We start from the raw sequence: 6,000 nt of genomic DNA on the forward strand, positions 1-6,000 counted from the left end.
AGCAGGGAGGGGCAAGATAAGGGTAGGGGATTAAGAGTAACAAACTACTATGTATAAAAAAAATAAGAAACAAGGATGTAATGTGCAGCACAGGGAATATAGCCAAAATTTTATAACTTCATATGCAGTATAATATATATTGAATCACTATGTTATTCAAGTGAAACTAATATAATATTGTAAATCAACTACTTCAATAAAAAAATATACTTCACTTCTATATTCCTATTAAGTTACAGAGAAGCTTAAATACAAAATGTACTTCATTACAAAACTGTTCTTTATTTCCTCATTGCATTTGTTTTTTATCATGTGTGGTTTTTATGACTATAAAGATACTTACAGGTTATAATAAAGTTGACAAATTTGGAATAATATTTGAAAATTTTAAAAAACACAAAACTGTATTAGTGATTTCTAAACCCCTTCAGAACCTAAGGGCAATCAGTTTTAAAGTTATAGCAAAAAATACAATTCTCCTTTAATTAATTTCTGTTGAATTGGGTTTCAGTATTCTAATTAAATAAATCAAAAAAAAAAAAAAAAAGAAACAGAAAAAGTCAAAGAAAACAGAAAAAATATTCTTTGCTCTCTAAATATAAATGCATTAATTCGTTGAATATTTTAAATATTGTAAGTAATAATTATTTAAATTTGCCTAAGCAAATTATCAGGAATAAATCTTATAATCTCTTCCTTCAAACCTCTGTTTCTTTATAATATAAAATTCTGTAATAAGATAGTTATTAAAACACCTTAAAAATTACCTGCAATTAAAACTTAAGCATCATTTATCAGAAACTTTTAGACTGATTTTTTATTTCACTTTAAAGTTATTAAGGTCACAAATAAAAATTATTGAGTATTTTCAAATTTAACACTGAAATTTTTTGAGATTAATTGAATATATCTGTAAAGCAGATTCTGCCTTAGTGAGATCATTTGATATTTTTTTTTAATTTATTATCAATTAAGTATAGCACATTCAATTTGAAATGAATTGGCCTTGAAAATGGCAAATTTAGATATCAATCTATGCCTTCGTCTAATAATTACAATTAAATTTACAATGAAATTCCTGAAGATCATGTGCCTCTTAGTACAACTTACTGAGCTCCGACATCTCACTATGAGATATTTAAAAAGTAAAAAAAAAAATGATATTATGCAAAGTGATTGAATAAACATGTGAACATCACGTCAAGATACTCTTCATATGTTTCTCCTTTGCCTCAAACTTAATGTAGCCAAAACTAAATTTCTTTCTTTTCCTTTTTATTCCTAACTCCTCTCGGTGTCCCTTTTCTCTGTATGACATATCCATCCTCCCAATAACTAAGGTTCATAATTTTGGAATCTCCATTTAATTCTAAATTTTGATCCCGTACTTAATATGATACTAAGATTTGTTGAGTTTTAACTACAAAACATTCCTGTTTTTCTTCCTCTTTTTAACATTGTGACTCAATATTCCACTCCACATTATTGTAGAAGTCATCTGAGTTGTTTTTAATAATTTTGAAGGAGTTCAGCAAGTATAGGAGGAAGTCAGGATATAAAGAGAGTCTTGGAACTAAAAGCAGGCAGGGAGATGTACCATTGAGATATACTGATAAATTATACACAAATATTTCAGCAGGCAGAGCATCTGAATCATCATGTCTATACATAATAGGTCACAATCCAGCAGTCAAGTAGGGGCAAGTAGAATGCCTGGCAGCATGTGGGCTTTACTCATAAGTAGATAGAAGCAGAATTCCAGCCCATGAGAGGCTGAAAGAGCAAGGGAGGACATCTGCCCTAAGTAAGGAAATAAAATATAGTACTAAAAGCATCATCTCAGCAGACTGCCTGGTTTCAAGTCCTCTCATATGACAGCTGACCTTAGGCAAATTATTTAGATTTTCTTGTTTCCCATTTCATTATGTATAAAATTGGGATAAAATAGTATCTATATCATAGGATAAAGGAGATCATTTATATACAGAGCTAAATAAATGCCAGCTATTCTTAGCACCAGTAATGCCAGACCTGAGAAATCAGGCAAAACCTAGTATTTGCAGCTGAGATAAGAATTAGAGGTCACACACAGTAGAGCAAATTTGTACAAGCAGATAAAAGTCAGGGGTGGTCTTGATAGATAAACATACCTTGCTTTACCCTCTCAATTTTGAGGCTTCATCTAAAAAATACATAACTAAATTATATAGAATTTATGTTATCATTTAAGCCACCAATATACCATTTAGTTTATTAATGAATTTATAAAATACTTTTTAATATAGTTAATTGTCATTGTCTTTGTATCAGAATATAAGCATTTGAACAGTATGGAGGTTTCTTAAGAAACTAAAAATAGAGTTACCATGTGATCCCACTCCTGGGCATATATCCGGAAAAGATGAAAACCCTAACTTGAAAATGTACATGCACCCCAATGTTCATAGCAGCACTCTTTACAATAGCTAAGACATGGAAGCAAACTAAGCGTTCATCAACAAATGAATGGATAAAGAAAATGTGGTATATAGTATATGCCATGGAATACTACTCAGCCATAAAAAGAATGAAATAATGCTATTTGCACAACATGGATGGACCTAGAGATTGTCATACTAAATGAAGTAAGTCAGACAGAGAAAGACAAATGTTATATGACATCTCATATGTGGAATCTGAAAAAATGATACAAAGGAACTTATTTATGTAACAGAAGTAGACTCACAGACATAGAAAACACTTATGGTTACCAAAGGGGAAAGGGCAGGGAAAGGATAAATTAGGAGTCTGGAATTAACAGATACACACTACTATATATAAAATAGATAAACAAGGACCTACTGTATAGCACAGGGAACTATATTCAATATCTTATAATAACCTATAATGGAAAAGAATCTGAAAAAATATGTCTATGTGTATAATATACATAACTGAATCACTTTGCTGTATACCTGAAACTAACACAACATTGTAAATCAACTATACTTCAATTTTTAAAAAGCAAGCAACATCGAATTAAACTATCCTAAGGTATTATTTTTGCTTTGAAAAGGTGAAAACTTGTATGTGCTTAAATATCACTCTAATAATGCAGAAAGTGGCTGACAAACTGAATTTAAAAGAAAAAAAGTGACATTTTAGAATTTTAAACTGAAATATGCAAAGATAGATTGTTCACTTGAATAACTTTTCAAAATTGCTTTTCTCTAGGTCAAACTCAGGTTTATTTGTTTGTTTATTCCTCCTACTTCACCAAGATGTCACTTATTTGATGGAACATTATAATAGTCTCAGGCTAATTTCTGATACCATCAAGGATAGCAGTTATGAGAAAATATTTTCATCTCCAAATGTTGGGATTTTGCATTTTCTTAGAAGGAACCATTTTCAAAATCTTAAGTAAAATGTGGGCTACTAAAACTAATTACCTCACAGATACTACTTTTCCAAACAGGAGGCATATTATAGGAGAATCTCTTAAGTACTTTAAGATACTTTGAATATTTGGGTTCTTATTTTCAGAAACTGAATATTAAAATTATATTGGGATTAAAACTGGGAGTTAGTTTTCCTGATATGGGAAAATATAATTTAATTTAATTTCTCCATTTTACTGCAAGAATAAACTCAATATTCCTGTCAGTCAGTGTTTAAGAATATCATTATATCCTGTTATGTTTATTGCCATAAAAATTACATTTTAAGAATTTAAATGTGTAATTTATGTTTTGGTTCATTTTAGGAAAGACATTACATTATACTTATATCAAAAGCTCTAATTTTAATGAATAAATTATAATATTCCATACGAATGTACTCTAAATGTAAATTCAAATTGCACATAAGGCATTATGCACATTTAAAATTGGCTAAATAGTTGAAGATATGACTAATAAAATAGTTACTGTCATAACATTGTAAAATGAGCCTACAACTAAGGAATATTACTATCATTTATCAATTACTATCAATTACTATCATTTATCATTTATCAATTACTATCTCCATGAAATGTTCTATACCCAGTCTCTTCATATTATTTATAGTTATTTCCTACATGCATACTTATATTAGGTATTTATCTTGCTTTATATTATCTTACATACCCACATTACATTACTTGAAACGTTTCTGAAATAATATTTGTACTTATTTATTTTCTTGTCTTTTACTGGAATAATGTATTTACCATGTAAATTGAAGGCAGTGTTTCTGCCTAAAAGTCCTTCAGATGACTGGATTAATTGCTTTTCTGTAACCTCAAGGTTTGTTTAACTTATTCACGTGGGAAAACTATTCAAGACTCCAGGGTTGCAGTGATGTCATCTTCTTGAAAAACTTTAGAAAAACCTTTATTTGATGAAGGAAGGACACATTTTAGAAAGGAGTAACCACACTGGCCAACCTGGCTAAGATTAATAAAACACCACGAGCTTAATAGGCTGCGTACGTTTATGGGGCAGGCACCATGTGGGCATCAACAAGAGTAATCCAATATTCCCTTCCTTTGTCATTTACCTATTATAGGACAAAGGAACTCTACAGATGGACAAGGTGATTTAGTTTAGACTAATTTACAATGATTATTTTGTGATCACTTAGACAGTGGATGTTAGATGAAGTAGTTTGTCCTTTAGAAATTAGATCACGATATTGAGGATAACCTTTAGATGGTGACCTTTATTCCTTTCAACTTTGGGTAATTATAGATCTTGGTTTCAAGGTTAATGACGTTATATCCATTATACTGTCAGTTTTCTAAGATAAATCAATTTTAAATGATATGACTGTAGTGCGAATTTTTCACATCAGGAGCTATTCTGGCCATGCACTTCACAATTTAATTATTGTAAAAGGAAAACATGCTAAAATGTAGTCATTATATGACACCTTTAAACAGAGTGCTGCCAGTACACTTTCATTTAGATCTCTGAAAATGAGTAAAGTTACTTTAAAAAACTTTAACTTAAAAATGCACAAAACAGACAGAATAAAACAAATCGCTTGCTTATCTTTGAATCATAGATTAAAAACATTTACCTAGATTATATATATATAAACACACATGTATACACACACACACATTTTATATTTGTGGAAGATAAGAAAGCTAATTATATTGCATTTCTTCAAAGAATTTCAAGTATGATCAAATAAAATGCTCAGTAGTAGGTATAGTATGGGAGGCTTGAAATACATTTGTAAGTTTCTAACTCCTCCATGTGCAAACAATTTATTCACATGTAAGGAATTTGAGAATAATATATGATTTCCATAGTAAGACCAATTCTTGCCTACCACGATAAATGACACCATTTCATGATCCCATTGTGAACTAAAAAAAAAACACTAATCCTTGATAGTAATACTAACACAAATAATAATAAAACCTGTCCTATAAGGTAATCAGGCCATAGGTATTAAATTACTCTTTTCATTTTATACAGTGCTTTAGAATCAAAGCTAGAGCTAAAATAAAATGTTTACTCCTGTAATCTGCATCTCTGATTTGTTAGGAAATGTTTTCCAATACTAGACAATTAAAAAAATGGATATGGAAAGTCTGTAGTAGCTCAAAATAAGTCATGGAAATTTAAAAATGCCATGCTGAGATCTTTTTCAAGAAGTTATTTAACTGTTGGTCTTTAGATCATCATTATTATATCTCAGTTTAAAGAATGTATACATGTTTTTAAAAATCTGCCAAAACCTAACTTGGAACTCTGATACAGTATTCTAAAGGATAAGGTAGGAGGATTTTGTTTATTTGAATGTAATTTGATGAGGGTAAGGGCAAAATTATCGAAAAAGGAGTATCCTTTCCTGTGTCCATCAATGTTTGGCTGACAGGTCAAAGAAAACTTAATTTATTATCTTTGAATATTTTGCTCTGGGAGCTTTTAAAATTAAACTTCACATTACAACTATTAATTTAATCAATTATGTCACAGATCTATCCATCAATATAAATGATGTACAATTTAACTTCACTATCAC

The sequence above is a fragment of the Eschrichtius robustus genome, chromosome 13, assembly GCF_028021215.1.
Source record: "Eschrichtius robustus isolate mEscRob2 chromosome 13, mEscRob2.pri, whole genome shotgun sequence".
NCBI lineage: Eukaryota > Metazoa > Chordata > Mammalia > Artiodactyla > Eschrichtiidae > Eschrichtius > Eschrichtius robustus.